This window comes from Haliaeetus leucocephalus, unplaced genomic scaffold (genome assembly GCF_000737465.1).
Source record: "Haliaeetus leucocephalus isolate CR32 unplaced genomic scaffold, Haliaeetus_leucocephalus-4.0 Scaffold964, whole genome shotgun sequence".
Lineage (NCBI taxonomy): Eukaryota > Metazoa > Chordata > Aves > Accipitriformes > Accipitridae > Haliaeetus > Haliaeetus leucocephalus.
In genome coordinates, this window is record NW_010973400.1 from 1193054 (window position 1) to 1210298 (window position 17245).

Here is a 17245-nt window from a genome sequence, read left to right on the forward strand (position 1 = left end):
GTTTAATTAGCCCTGAAAGAAAATATAGTAAGGTTTTGCTGAGTTCCTTAGTGAATTTTGTTAACTTTTCCATCCTGCAAAAATTAGTCTTTGATAGAGTCTTCATTAGACAAAAAGGTTAATTTCAACTCCTATGGTCAGCGCATACTAATTAATGTGCTAAAGCCCTGCTGTACTTTTACCATAAACTATCTGGTCAGTGCAGTAAGTCCTGTCAGCTGATGTGTTAAAATTTACATTGTCCTCAGAAGAATTTTAATGTGCATTAGCTATCAAATGGTAGCTAGTATCATGTATCACAAGCATCAGTTCATTTTAATGAAAGTATTACTTATAAGCATTTACACAGTGACTATTTAATAGATATTAGAAAAAAAAATTATGAACCCCCTCTATATGCTACAAATCCAAGTGAGAAAAGTAATTGCCACAATGTGTGTTTCAAGAGATTTACAAAAATTACTGGGCCTTAAAAGATAAGAATTTGTGAAGAACAGGAGAGTGAGATATCCTTTGCTTTAAGCTGTCATAAAATTTTCACTCCCTTGTAGCCCTCTGGTGACATTTCATGATGACTCTGGGGTTGTAACCCCCTGAATGAGAAACACTGACACAGAGCCTAAGTTGTAGATGTAGTTAGTGGTTTTGAAGACCTCTAATGCTTATTTTATTTTACTGAGTAGAAGGTTGATTTCTACTCTTAATTGATCTGTCTTTTGCGCTAGGGTAACAGTGAAGAGTGCTATTAAAAATCTTAAGATTATGCAGACAAAAGAAAGTCAGAAAGAGCTGCCATGTAATTCACAACAGTTTATGAACTACACATACTGTATTCTGTATTTTTCCTAGCCACTGCTGTGATAGCTGAAGTGTCCCAATAGTGAGAGTGACACTTACTGATGGCATAGTTTTAAGTTAACTGTATTCCATTAGCAGATTTCTGTGTAAATCCCTAGGACGCCTTGATTGATAACACAGCCCCACATGGAATTTCAGTACAAAGCCCTCATGTTACTGCACATCACATTAACTGTATATTTCAGAAAGTTTTCTAGTAAAATTGCAAAAAAACCTGGTCAGCCCAATCTTGCTCTAGATCTCTCCTTCTAAAGAGATCTTTAGAAGAACTTCATTTTTTGTGCCTAAGCAGTGTGTTTGGATTAATTGTGAATCCAACTAATTTGGATGAATTTGTGGAGAATTATAGTGGCACACGAGATATGCAACTACATACTGGTGAGTAAGACAGCTGGTTATTTAGCTGGACTATAGCATTACTGCTAGTAATTATTTCCTCACGTATATGGCCCGTTTACTAAATATCAATTCATAACTATTTTAAGTTTTAGAAAGTGCTACTTACCACATTTATATACAGATACAGCACAGCTGCAAAATGTGTATGGCAGGACACTGTAATAAACCAGGGCTTATTCTATCCCTACGTTCTGTGTTTCACATGACACCTGCATTAAGCATTGATCTTTGCTCTTTCATTAACTGATCAATATTTTCAGCTCTGTTACTGAGGCACATTACATTTAATTAATGTAATAAAGGTGAAATCATAGCCCCAGTGGAGTCAATGTTAGGACTTCCCTTAATTCAGGTTAGGAGCAGTTTCACCCAGTAAGCAGCTGATTGTTACCATCATGTAAAGGCAATTACTTGTTTAGGAAATAAAAAATTGAAACACACTGCTTATTTAACATTGGGTAGCTCCATCTAGCTTTAACAGATCTAGTCTGTTAATGCTAACAGAGTTTAATTGAAAGATTTCCATTCATAGAATTGAACATGTTTGGTTTTGATCACTCCAATTGACTAAACGGCATCTAAATTTAGAAGGATACAAAAAGTGAGTAGACATCTCAGACACTGACAAGTGTTTTTGTTCTTTTACTAGAACCACGTAAATAAGCTATCACTTTCTCTATGCATTGTTTTTGGGAAATGCAGTCATAAAAGATCTAGGAACAATATATCTTTGCTGTAGGACATCATTAGTGCTACCCATTTTAGCTGTCCCATGCCTAGCATTTATTACAAGCCACAAAGTGTACTAGAATATTGTGGTAAATAAGCAGAATACAATCAAATTATTCTGTCAACCTTTCAACTGTATAACTAGATTGTGGCTCTGTTATCTTCACATTCTATTATAATGAAACTTGGAGCAGCAAAGTGCAAACATCCATGAATTGTTAACTACAACATCTGTAGCAAACTGAAACATACATATACCTTTGCATAATGTATGCATTAATCTAAGCCGCAGAAAAAGGCAAACCTTCAACTAATCGTCACCCCAGACTTCTTACTAAACAGCTATAGGGCAAATCTCTTCTAAATGTAATTCTGTCAGTTACAGTGCAGTTGCACCAGGGATAAATATGGCCCATTGTCACCGTGATTGATGATTTGGCTAGACCAGGTCAGGACTGGGTCATAACAAGAATGTTGTTTTTGATAAATCGTCCGCACTGACTTTGTCCGGTAACATCCACTTAAAAAACAAACAAACCCAAAAAGACCACACTTTTTAACATGATTTGTTTCATAAGGAGGAGGAAGTAGTCAAGGAAAAATTAAACTCAGTAATGTTACTTTTTGCCTAAGGGGACTATTCACCTATTATAACAATAGGGGGAGTTGTTGATTTCAGCATGTACTTTCCACATTTCCATTTGCATTAATGAGAGCTTTATGCATAGTCCCAGGAGTATCAATGGGAGAACAGATCATTAGGAGCCTGATAACTCTATTTGTTACTGTGTATGAACTTCCTTGAGCACCTGACTTTAAACCTGACTTTAAACTGAAGGGAGCTGCAACTTCTTGTGCTGAAAACCAGTAATGGTTTGGGAGCTAGTATCATTCACACCAAAGTAAGCATTTTCTCCTGCAGGAAATCTCAGTAAAATAATATTCGGTAGTCCTATATTTTACCACGACACTATGATCACCTGAAATAGATGGGTTATAGCTCTGGCTTCCAGCACTCTGTTGCTACCAAATTCATTACCAGTTTTAAATTTTGTTTCTATTACAGCTGGCCGTAGACAATGCCATACACTTACAGTCTTTTTCAGAGTGCTTGTAGTTTTGTTGCACGCTACTTTTTTTTTACAGGAAACCATACTGATTGTCATTAAGAATATTTCTATTCCTTAATTATGTGCTGATTGCTTCCTGTGTCAACCATTATATTTTTTGCCTTGTACCAGTTTCAAACTAACCACAGTATAGCTACCTAGGACAGCCTGTTTGCCCTTTTAGTACTGAGCTAACACTGTTTTTCATCCAGTCCTATGGAATTTCTTCAAGTCTCTTGGAAAAAAAAAAGTACCATAAATGGACTGCAGAGCTCTTTATTAGAGCTGGCTCTGAACTTTACAAAGCTAAGATGAGACATCTGTCATTACTGCTAAGTGTTATTGAATGTAGTACCCAGACACTCACCACAGTTCTCTCCATGTCTATATTCCAGTCTGATTAGCTCCTGCTCTCTGAACATACATGCTTAAAGTGAAGTTGTCTGCTCTGTGCTTATATATCTCCCTCCCAATATCACACTTTCAGGCTTCTCAGGCCTTGTACTCCTGTCCCCTTCCATCTTCAGATGCAAAACCTGAGAAGTGGGTTGCACATGTTGCTGGTCCCTATTGCTTTTCATTAGAGCGGTGACATTTGCTGTCCACAAGGTAGCTCTCCAGCATGTCTCCATAAAAATGAGACAAACTAGCATAACAGCTTAAGTAGTTTTTGTTAATTTCAGATATTTTGATTGCAAGATATTAAAGAAACGTAAATAGCTTAACAGAGGGAGATAGGGAATAAACAGCCTTTGATAAAGGGGAGGTGATGAGCAACGAGAAGATAGCTAAGAATAAGATAGCTAAGCAAAAATTCTCACCAGGCATAATTGCAGACATAAACTGCTCTTAAATTCTCTTTGTCAAAAGCAAGAGTGCATTTACCTCTCTTCACTGTCCACCAATAATCAATTAAATTAAATTTTATAGGATTTATCATCCTTTGATCTGCAGTTCCCATGGGGATTCATGGCTGTTAAGATGTGTTTATTTCTGCCTGAGGCAGATAAAATCTTTGGATTTCGGATGAGAAGCAGGATCAGAAGATAAACAGGTTCCCATGACTGGTAATGACATAGAGATGAAAAATTCTGACAGTAGCAGCAAATCAGAAAAGAGGCATTTATTTGAGAATGAGAGATTAAATTTGTAAAGCGAGTCTCTGATAATGAAAATCTTGGTGCATATTAAATGATTCCCAGGACTTTGACTAGTTTATAATGGCCTCAACCAATCAGAATACATGAATTTTCAGATACTGCATTATTAAGATACAACTATACAGGAATTTGACAGATTAAAACTTTAATCAGGCCAAAAAGACCAGGATGAATTAAGATAACTCTGTCTCATATCGGTGGGTCAGGACTGTCAGACGTCAGTTCTGTTCCGTCTTAAAGTTATTGTTTGTAGGCATCCTAAATCTGAGTAGGTTTTCATACCACATTTGTATATTGTTTTTTACCAAATGCTGAAATAACTGCATATTCACCTGTCAGCTAGCAGCACGTTTACAGCCATGCAGCACAGTATAGAGACAAGAAGTTGAGTTAGTTTTGAGAATCAGAAGTGATATAACCCCATTACAGCACCATACCAGCACAGGCATAATTTCTTCAGACCTGCGCTAGTGCCACCATAAAGCTCTGCACCATTGTATAGGGTGCCCTTTGTGCACATGACCTCACCTTTACAAGTCTCTTAAGCAATGCAGGTTTATCAAGAGCAGTAGGGACAAGAGGCAGTGTTTGCCAGGACAAAATGGGCATCCGCAATGCTCAGTAGGTTCTATAGGTCTGTGTATGCTGTAGTGTGGGTTCCCGAATTTGCCCACCATCTCTGCTTCAGTTGCATGTGAGCACAAGAACTGTGTCCTCACCAGCTCAGCGTGTAATCAGTTAACAAGTCGTGATGGGCTCTAGTGTATCGTCGCTGCACGCGATCTGGGGGTTATGACTATGTGGCATCTCACAGCAGCTCCAGTACCTGGCTGCAGAGGATGCCCAAACCCCAAGCAAGGCAGGCAGTCACGGCGGAGGCTGCATCTACCTCCACGGCTGACACAGGTAGTCCTCAAAACTGTTCACACTGCTGTGCCTATTTGAAGGATGGGTTAACTGAGATCCAGGATGCATAAATAGATAGATCATGCACACTGGAGTAAAGCAAGGAAAGGAAAACCTTAAATTTCTTTTTAATTTTGAAAAAAAATCATAGTTTCCAGTAAAACATCTTGAGGTTCACATAGCATCACAGTTGTCCTGTGACACAAAACAAAATTAAAACTTTTCATGCTATGAATTTCCTTTGGCCATGCTGCGATAGGTGAAACTTTTCCATATTACCATGAAGCTAGGAAGGCTGTATATTGTTCACTATTTTGTTGGTGGCAAAATAAACGCTTGATTAAAAAATAGAAGAAATGCTTATTTTTATATTTCTGACATTGGTATGTAGAGAGATTGTCACCTAATGGGGGTATGCTATTTCCATTTTATCTCAAAAGAGACAGAAGGATACATAGGTCACTTGCTAGATTATTACTTAGGAAGAAAGATCACTGGGGTAAGTGCAAAAGATGGGATTTGTCCCTGAATTGCACAGTAAAGATTTAATTCTACATTTAGCCCCCAGTAAATGGCCATATTTCTACAATGGCCAATTCTACATTTAGGTCCCCCAGAATGACCATGCTAGCTCCTGTTTGATCAATGGAAATCTGAGGTTTAATTCAGCTACCAAAATATAGGAGTTCTAGTGTCACCTCAAATGCCCGTAGATATCTTGCCAGATCTCAGTCCAAAGAGGTAGGAATTTTTCATTTGTCCTGTGTCATATCTGCCAGCCCCACATGTGTCTTGGATACCCTGCGTCATCTCAAATGGCTCTAGGTGCTTCTGATCAGGCAACTGAATAGAACATTCAGTCAGTGATACCTGAAAAACTAAACTCACAATAAAGGTACTAGGGCAGGATTAAATTGCCTAAGCAGCGGCATCTGATACTATTTGAGATGCCCTAAGGTACCTGAGATATGTAAATATGACACATGGTTTGTAGGAGATTTTTCAAAGCAGTAGCTGCAAGCCAGGGTAACCCATGGCATCAAAAATGATGCTACATTTCCAGAACTGATCCCACTCTTAATGCTGATGAGCCACAGCACTCTGTATGCTCTGTTGTTTGTACTAACTAGATGTAGTGGGTGTAGATAAAGTCACTACATTGTAGCCAACCAAAATTAGGTGGACTAAACCCTATCCCTGCTTTTCTAGAGAGATATGCACAGTTTACAATGCAGTTTATCTCATCCCAAAAAGCTACTTCAGGTAAATTGGACCCTTTTTTTGGAGTAATTAATCTAGTTCTTTTCATTGACTATAAATGGTGCAAAGGGTACTACCCAAGAAATTTAATGTGTAGATGTCTCAAGTTCAGCAAGACGGATCCTCTCAAAAATCTGGAAAAAAAAAAAAAAAAAGTGGTGTTTAGTTTTTTGCAATGATAGTATATTGATACCCTTTCAACAGGCAGTCCTGGGCTGTGAACTGGGAGCACTACAAGAAAATTAGAAAAACTGGACAGTATTTTTCTTGCTCAGCTCAAGGCACTTGAATGTGTTTATACTTGTTTGGTATTTCCATTCTGCATGTCATAATAATGTGCCAAAATCTCCCTATGTTTCTGTCAAGGAGTATAGGACAGGGTTCAGCTACCTAAATGTTGCACCTACCTACCCAAAACATACAGAGGGGCTTAGTTAACATGATAGAATTGATATAGGAAACCTACACATCTCTGGTTCAGCAGCTGGAAGCCAGGTATATTAGCCAAAGGCAATTCAAATGGCATGAGGCAACTGAATGTAATTCTAGGTTCCTGTCACAAGTTTTTTATTTTACTTAGGGCCACAGGACTTAAATAGTAAGAGCTGGGCTACCTAACTTTGACACACCATAGTCAAAATGTGTATTAGCACTTAAGTCTTTCAAGATTTTCAGTATTAGGATTTATATTTTCTTTGTAAGTAATTTATTATGTGCATAGTTACTTACAATCATATTTTACTTCACTGGTGGAGGAAAATCCTTTTACCATCCAGTGTTCATTAGAAAGGGGAGTGCAGGTGATGATAAGCAGGACAGAAATAATTTAGTGTTTCAGCTTAACAGACTGACAGATTTTCATACATGATTTTTTTTTTTCCTTTTACATTTGATGATACATTCAAGTAACAGAGATAAACTTGATTTCAGTAGTTTTAGATAGATTATAATTTTGTGATTATAGTGTTCAGCTTCATGTTCCAGAACTGGATGCTGCAGTTAGCATCCCTCTTCATAATGCAGGGTCTCCAAAGACTAGTTCAGAACTTTCCAAATATGTGGTAAGAGGAACAGAAGGTGATTGTTCTGGTGTCTGTTTCTGTGATGTACAACAACCATCTGAGGAGAAGCTTTCCTTTTTTTTCCCCTGCAGAAGCCCTGGTGGCAGAGGGAATCTCAGTGGGATCTGGGATTGCTCCCAGGTACTCCATGCTAAAGCAAGTAAACTGGCATAGATTTGGATAACAACTCCTGAGCTCTGTAATATATCCTAAACTGCACAAAGAGGAGAATTGCTCTTACCATGATTTCTTAAAACTATTCTGAGACACAACCCAAACTATATTCTTAGTATTTAAAGCAAATTTGTGCTTCTACCTCCGGCTGAGTTAATTGCAACTTAGATCCATCTATGAGAAACTTACTTTACATTTTTATTTAAATTCATGTTGTATTTATGTCCATGCAATCCATGCCACTCAAGGAGAAGGGGAATGGAATTCTGGATATACAAGGTGAATAGTATATAATATATGGTTGAAATTCCTGCTTTATATAAATCTACATACTTCATGACCTAAGTAAAAGAACATTATGTTGTCATGGCCACATACACAAACTTCTACAAGCATGCATACATGCAGACAAATTCAACTTACATTCTCCCATTTTATCTTTTCATCAGGCACTTGACTGCCAAAAGCGATTGATGCCATGCTCTTGTGGTGTATATGATAATGTCATTTTTGTACACAAGAGTAGAACCTCAGCACCTTGATATGAATGTGATTACTGGATGACTGCAAAACAATATCTAATGCAAAGCAGGCTATTCTTGGTGGTCCTGTGAGTCACAGAAAAACTCCATAAATGGAAAAGGAGTAAGAAAAGAAAGGATTTGAGGAATAGGTCACAAAAAAATGTAACACAGGATATCTGTATATTTGTCCAGAATTGTTATATGATATTGGATGCCTTGATTTGGCCCTTCAATGGGTAAATGAGCAGTGGTGTGATGGGTTGACCTTGGCTAGCTGTCAGGTGCCCACCAAGCTGCTCTATCACTCCCCCTCCATCAACAGGACAGGGGGAGAAAATACAGCTAAAAGCTTATGGGTCAAGATAAGGACAGGGAAGTCACTTACCAATTACCATCATGGGTAAAACAGACTTGACTTGGGGAAAATAATTTAATTTATTGCCCATTAAACAGAGTAGGGTAATGAGAAATAAGGACAAATCTAAAAACACCTTCGCACCACCCCTCCCTTTTTTCCAGGCTCAACTCCACTCCTGACTTCTCTACCTTCTCCCCCCAAGTGGTTCAAGGGGACAGGGAATGGGGGTTACAGTCAGTTCATCATGCGTTGTCTCTGCTGCTCCTTCCTCACACTCTTCCCCTGCTCCAGTGTGGGGTCCCTCCCATGGGAGACAGTTCCTCACAAACTTCTCCAATGTGCATCTTTCCCACGGGCTGCAGTTCTTCAAGAACTACTCCAGCGTGGGTCCTTTCCACGGGATGCAGTCCTTCAGGAACGGAACGCTCCAATGTCTCCCACACAGCCACAGGTCCTGCCAGAAAACCTGCTCCAGTGTGGGCTCTCCACAGGGTGCAGCTTCTTTCAGGGCACATCCACCTCCTCCAGGATGGGGTCACAGGCTGCAGGTGGAGATCTGCTCCCCCGTGGACCTCCCTGGGCTGCAGGGGGACAGCCTGCCTCACCATGGTCTTCCCCACGGGCTGCAGGGGAATCTCTGCTCCCGCACCTGGAGCATCTCCTCCCCTCCTTCTGCACTGACCTGGGGTCTGCAGGGCTGGGGCTCTCACATGTTCTCACTCCTCTTTTCTGGCTGCTGTTGCACAGCTTTTTTACCCTTTCTGAAATATGTTGCCACAGAGGTGCTACCAACATTGCTGATGGCTCAGCTTTGGCCAGCGGTGGGTCTGTCTTGGAGCCGGCTGCAATAGGTGCTCTCCGACATGGGGGCATCTCCTGGGGTCTTCTCACAGAAGCCACACCTGCAGCACCCTCCCCCCCCGCCACCAAAAGCTTGCCACATAAACCCAACACAAATGGAAAAGAGCAGCCCACCAGAGACTTTTCTGCTCCTGCATTCATATGCATGACTGCAGGGTGAGCTGTGAAAGCTCTCTCCAAAAATGTGCGGGGTGAAGTGCACAACTGTATGGAAGACCTTTGTGCTGACAGGACATACATCACAGGTGAGTGAAAGAACAGGGGGAAATTGTGGAAAAAATGAAACACCGTAAGAAAAAGATGATGAAAACCCTTGCTTGAAATACATAGCTGAGTTGCAGCTCCATCACAGTAGAGAGAATACTTCCCACCACAACAGCATTAAGAAAGAATCAGACTAGAGCACCAGGTAATTTTACAAAATGTATTTAGTTACAGAGAGTGGAGCATGCTTGAAAGAAGCTGTTTCTGCAGTGGTCATCTCTGGGAAACTATGTAGGTCTATTTAAGGATGGGGAAAATATTCAGAGCTTAATATTGTCCTCCTTGAGCTGCTATGTGGAAGGCATGAATATGATATTTAGCAGTTAAGTGAAAGTGGGAATATGTTATGGCACAGGTTGGTAGTGCTATTCACTAGAACATGGCTGGGTCAAGTTTGGTGGGTGTGTAAGTACTTGCATAATCTCTGCACAGAAAACATTTCTATCAGGTCACAGAAATTGATGTTTAGATGCAGGAGTGGTCAGGTAGCAATTGAAAAGTTATATGCAACAAAAAAGTGAGGAAAAAGGAACCTTTGCTTTTACAAGCTCCAAAGTTTTCATCTGTTGAAGAAAAATGAAGATCTGTCTAATGAGTGCAACCATCTTTACCTTTTCTGCCCCCATACTTGGACTATATTCTGTATCAGAGGTACAGTGTCTTTGGTATGCAACAGATACTGACCCTCTGTCTGCGCAGAATATGTTATAGGAGGCAGATTCCATAAAGAAGGAGAATATAAAATGGTTATCTTTACAGTTTTTAGTTTGTGTGCAGTTTTACGTCAATTTAGCTATTTTCAAAGCTATTTTTGAATTTTTTGTCTCCTCATCAAGACAGCCATTTAACTGGCTACCCACCGAGTTGTTCCAATTAACAGACACCCATTGCATTATTTGTCTTGTTAATTTTTGTGCCATGAAGGCCCAGTCATTAGAGTTCAGGCTTTGCTTCTCCATGATGAATATGTACAGGCTCTCACCTCTCAAGCACGGTCTATACTCACTTTTTAGTTAACTTAAGCAATTGGTTAATAGCCGTGCATTTAAGAAGTAGGTTTTTGAACTGGATTTACATGACTTTGGCTCATATTTTCTACCTTTGCAGTGGCTGCAGTCTCTAGACCTGCTTCACAAACGGGAAAGCAGATAGTTCCAAAGTATCAGCCAAGTCATTCTGATTTCTGCTTTGACATCCAGAGTGAAATGCACTCACTTTGGTTATTCTGTCTTCTCTAAAGAGAGAACCCAGAAAAGTCAGTAGTTCCTAGAATCAGAAAATGCTGCATTCACTGTGTACCAGTTCATCACCAGTTTGTTGCCTGAAATCCTCAGATTTTGCACAGCAAAAGAGAACTCATTCAGACCATTCAACCTCACATCTTCTCTCCTATTAGCTTTTTACAGGCTGCACCACAAACATAATAGGTTGAAAAGGTGAAATTTCAAATTCTATATAGTGGATTATAAAAGACTATTATTATCTATGTCACTAGAAGGGAAAGTGCATCCCTCATGCAGTAACACCTACACAATATGTTCATAATTTTCATGACAATGCTGACATCCTCTGTGTTTTCAAAGCAACATGCCCTCCCTCCCACCTCCTAATCTCCTTCATCTGAAAGAGAAATGTATTTTTAGCTGCCTCAGTGGGGCCGAAGGCATTGATTTATGAAAATAAGGTGGAAGAATTCATGAATTTCTTCTGACCTCCATCTCTCATTCCTTAGACATTTCTATTTTAAGATGTATAAAATGAGTTGTCCTAATGTGGCATATTATCACCTTGGTACTCTGTATTTCACATTACTCTAACATGCACACATACGTCCCCCTACACCAAAATCATCTGAACGTTACTTTGTATTGAGTTTAAAACGTCTCTCCATTACATATTATTTTACTCTGATTGTGATATATGTTTTTTTGAGTCCTGAGTCTCCCTACAAATTCTACAAAAAAGACTGGAATAACTTCCTAAAGGTACTCTATAAATAAGGAAAGACAAGCAGATGAAATGTAGCAGTTTGATACAGAGTTCTTTGTAACATAATCTACTGAAGCTAAACCAATATCTCATTTTGCTCAGCTCTTGATTTTGCAGAGCCCTGCACTTCACATTCCAGTGACCTCCATTGCTCGTGCTAATTAATTCTTTGGCAGTGTTACTTATGCTTTATATAAACATCTTTGATCGTATAAGTAGTTCTCCATCACCAACATTGTTAAATATTTTAAGATTTGTATGAAAATAAAATTACAAATAAGTCTCAAATTATAAGACCCTTGCAAGTGGCCCACAGAAAACCAAACCTCTTCATCCAGATGTACCAAAAATTGAGGGCACTTTCAAAGATAAGAAATTCCTATTTTGACTCATATTTGAAAGAAAAATGATCATTTTCCTAAATATAATTTTTCCAAGATGGAAGTCACATTTTCCTGACTGATCTTTTTATGATTTTTTTTTTCAGTCAGAAATTTAATAAATTGATCCAATTTTATGCTTATTCTCTCTGGGTGAAATTCACCCCTTTGCAAAGAGCCATCAAAAAGGCAACATGCCACTTAATTCCTACCTAATCATCTACTTCTGCTTAAGGTAGATACAGTATGGTGTTAAACTGGAGGGGATTTAAGCATTCTGTGCTCTTTGTGCTATATTTACCCCGGCTCCATGCTGAATTTTACCCTGTGATGTCATGCTTGGGGGTAGCATTTTGGGTAGAATGAGTGATGCCTTGAAAGTAGGAGGAGAGTTTCACTATTTCATTTGCCATAGCTATTTCTTGAGTATTTTCTGTTTCAATCCAATATCAATACAGTAGTTAAGCCTAACCTTTCAGAAGACATTTGGAACAAAGCTTCACCTTTAAGGCAACTAGGGGATGAAAACAATCTAAGTGAACTGGCCAGCAGGTAAGAGCAATGTTGGCTCAAACAAATGTAGAAAGTCAGGTGAAAGGGCCATTAATAATAAAGAGACATCCAGAACAAATGCTCTGACTTCACAGCTGAGACAACTTGTGTGAATAATAATATTACTGCTGAACTTTGCAGAACACATGGAGTTGTCCTTGACTTTGCTCTTCTAAAGCAAGAAAAAAAAATCCCTAAATCCACAATATCTTGCAAAAAACTTTCTTACTCTGCTAATATGTCGTTTCTAAGGCATATATGTCTCACAGATAAAGAAATCCTACAGAAACCTAAATTAAAAAAAAAACAGAACACCAAAACCAACAAAACAAAACCAAAACAATAAAGTCTTCTTCATAACATTGAGATCACTTTGTCTGAATATTGACTTTACAGTCATTTTTGCTTTATTTTTATTATGTACAAAGGGTATTTGCATCAAGGAAATATCGTATTTCTTTAAAATCCAATGCATTTAACACATTCAGACACATAGCAACAGAAGTTCTCTTTCCCTTTTTCTTCTAACTGCGGATTCCAGTACACTCACTCCATTTGTTTATACGTTTTCTATGGCTACACCTCCCATACTAATTTATTAGGAATAGAAAACACTGGAAAATGATGTTACAAACTTAAGGGCAATCATTATTTTAATATGAGGATATTATTAATGAGTCAGCAAATCCAATAGTTAAAAGTAAAAGTTATGTGTATAGTTTATTCATTGTATTGGAAATGACTAAAAAATCATCTTTTATCTATCATGCAGGGGGAAAAAAAAAGAAATCAGCAACCCATTGGTTTAGAGTATGTCACGCAGTGCAGATTGTCTGTAAATGGGTGGCTCAGTTTCTTTCTGTAGTAGTAAGTCTGGGGGTACCTATGCTGTTGGTCTCTTTTCACATCTGCTTCCATCATTATTTCTAGGGCAAGGGAAAAAAAGAAAAAAAAAAGCAGATGAGTGATTCATAAATAGATCCAGGCAATCAATTTTAAAAGGTAACTGCCAAATAGACTGCTATAATTGACCTAGATGAAAAGTCTACTATGCTCAAGAAAAAGGGATGTCACAGGGGACTACAAAATACTGAGTAGTGTAAGCCACCGGGGCAGCGATCAACTTGAGAACACTCTAGGCAAAGACTACATATTTTGGAATGCAAGCCATGGTATAGAGCGATGGTCTGCAATGGAAAAGGTGCAAACTATTGCAGGTATGTAAACTCACTGAAATTAATAATGCTCAGCACAGCAGTTTACCTGCATATGCTATTGTTGGCTGCAGAAGGAGACCCTCACCATCCTCCAGCGTCACCACAGCAATGTATGGACTCTTGTCAGCTTGCGTTGTTGCAAATGTCCTTTTTGCATGGCTTGGCCTTACATATTTATACATGGCAAAGGGAGTTATCCTGGAAAACTGTACATCTGATAAAATTGTAGGGGTTAGGGACTTTGCAAGCAGTGTAGTGTTGCAGCTAAAAGCACTAAGATATTTTCTGTGGATCGAAGGAAATGCAGTTATCCAGTAGTTTTTCATTAGTGCTGGTTGCAAGACTATAACTAGTGATTTTCCTCTGATCCATGGAGAGGGGTTTCTTGCACTGCTGTACTGACAGCAGAGAGGGAGATCTACTCTGTCTCCTTTCGGACCAAGTTCCCCCTAAACCATGAGTGCATTCCAGTGTTAAGGTGCCTGTGATAGTGAGTCGCTGCTGACCACAATGCATCAGTGGTGTGTTTCTGAAGGGTCAACAGCCAATGTGAGTGAGTTTTGTTGGACCACTGCATATTTTCAGCTGAAGAGGCAATTTAGTAATTGTTTTCTTTTCTTCTTGGATACATGCCGTCTCACATAAACTTGAAATGTTATTAAATATTAAATAAAAATATAATAAGGATTTGATAATTAAAGTTTGACCATGTGCAGTGCTAAGCCAGAACAAACTGCACTGGCTTAGAGTATACCTCATTTGTACAGAGATGCCATTTTTGGTTTAACCTAACAGATGTCTCAGAAAACAGGCCATTGGACTCTGGGTTACAGCTGAACTCTGCAACCCTCCTGTTTCCAAAAGTCCAGGATGAAATAAGACTGGAGAAATATTTTAAGTCTCTACAGCCCCATTGTGCATGCTTACATGTGATGAGAACCTTGCTACACATACAAACCTGAATTCTTCCCTCAAAACCTTGGGTATTCAAATGAGATATTTATGTTAATGGTACAGTCACTATTTTCTTCTGAATGCTGTAGAGGAGACAGAGGTCCTTTTGGAAAGCAATTAACATGTTAGATCATCAGGAAGTGATTCAGCCCATCCTTCCTTGACTATTAGGGGACCCAGGTATGGCTGTACACAGAAAATCTAGTCGGCTTAGATGCGATGAAATAAGATTTTAATCCAGATGGGAATATCTTCTTGGTGAGACTAATTCTTAAATATCAGTGAAAATTCTAGAAACAGATGCTGGAAGACACTTCATCAAGCCATTCCGCCCACCATCTTGTTCCAAGGCAGGAACCAAAGCACTTAATGCCTGGCAGGTGCTTATTCAACCTCTTTATATAGGAACAACATTTCACAGCCTTCTTCCTATTGCCGTGAAGGTGGCTCAATACTTCAGGTGGCATTATCGCCCTGTGAAGAGCAGCCTTGGAAGAACAGAAGGCCGAAACAAAAGAAAAGAGCTGGAAGGTCCCAGTGTCCTGTCTGTGGTAGGTGTCAGGAGCTGGCACTTAGGGAAGAGCGAGCAAAGAGGTGCTTCCCCGGGGATGTTCCCCTGCCTGCAACAGTTCCCAGGTCAGTGCTTTCCTGAGCCAGAGTTGCTGTCTTTACGTTTAACTCTTATTGGATTTCTCTTGCATGAGTGTTTCCTGCCTCTCCTCCAATTCCTGTAGACTTTCAGCAGCTGCAGCATCCAGATATGTCTTGGACCTGTAGCCACGTCTTATTGTTTTACAGAAAGGTAAAGTGGTATCACACAGGAGCTTGTAGCTGAGTCCGTGGTGGATCTCCAGACTTCTGAATCTCATTCGTAAGAAGTGTTTTTTCTGTCTTGACAGGGCACAAAACAGCATTTTTACCTTTTTAGTCACCTTAATGATAAACAACACTAATGAAAGGCATTTAAAATGCTCCATATTTTTGATTCTGTAATCAAGGCACCGAATACTAAAAAAATAATATCATCACAATATCATCAATAAAAGTAAATATTATCTCCTAAATAAACAGAGCAGTAATATTTTTTAGATATCAAGTATTTCAGATAATATTTATCTGAATATTTAATTTAGTGGATGAAACTCAGTATACTGTACCCACCATATTTTTTTTATATTTTTACATTCTATAGCAATGCTTCTATAAATTATGCACACCTCCCAGATGATTTTAAAGTAAGAAAAGGAAGTTTCAATATAATCCACCTGCATTTGCGCCTGCATGTACCACTGATTAGATAGATACCAGGCCAACACCACTCAAAGACTCTTGTCATTTTGTTAATGATGACCCATATATCCTTTTTTTTTGCTTGGACTCTCTGTGTAGTTTATATCAATGGTTATCATTCACTTTTCAGAATAGTTTGAAAAATGCACAAACATGCCTAATTAATAGGCTTGAGAAATAATTCCTGAGTTTTCATTAACCAAGAAGGCAGAAAAAAGCCGATGTTTATCAAAGATATTCAGGAAATTAGATACAGTTCTGAAGAACCAAAGTGGTAAGAAATGTACTGGGGCATTCATTATGATTCAAGAAATCAAGAATTTCTTTCGTTAGATGCAGATAGATCCCACTTGAGTGCATGCAATTCAATAATGAAGAATCTATTCTATCATTGAAAAATGAGGGATTTATTCATAAAAGCTCACATTGCATTAATGAGAGTTGGCCTTGAATTGGTTGGAAAGTAGATCCACAAACTGCAGACAGCAGCACATGAGAATTATATTTGTATCTGTAAAAATTATGCGGTAATGTAGATATTTGCAAGGGAGTATAAGACCCTTATAGAAAAAAATAATATTTATAAAAATAAGTAAAAGTGGGAGTCTAACGTATTCAAGATATGAGGTGTGGGCTAGAGAAAAGAAAGAAGGAGAAAATATTAGTTTAATTATAGCATGACTAATTTATTTGATGCTGTTAGTCTTTTCCATTTTAATTACATGTGGACAAGGATCTCTAATTCAAAGATAAAATGGATAACATGCACACATTTATGCTGCTGAAAAGATAAGCAATTATGTTTAATAATAAAATCTTAACATTCAAGAAGTTTTACAAAAATATGTGTGAAAGTTCTTAATGATTGTGTTGAAACTAAATAGATATACCTCAACATATATTGACAGGTACTTTATATTGGTTTGGTTTTTTTATAGTTTCCACCATTTCTTTTGATGATACCACTAATATTTAGAATAATCTGTTTACAATGTCATGTTCTATTTTGGCTATAGAACTTCTTTTTTTCTTACAGTGTGGTTGGGACAAAATCAAATACAAAATATGTGAAAGAAAATAGTCTTCACTTTAGTTAGTCCTAAGTCTCAAGTATATCAGGTGCCAAGAAACAGTGAAATTTGTATAGAGAGATATTTTAGTACAGTGAAATTTGCATAGGGAGTTATTTTAGTACATGTT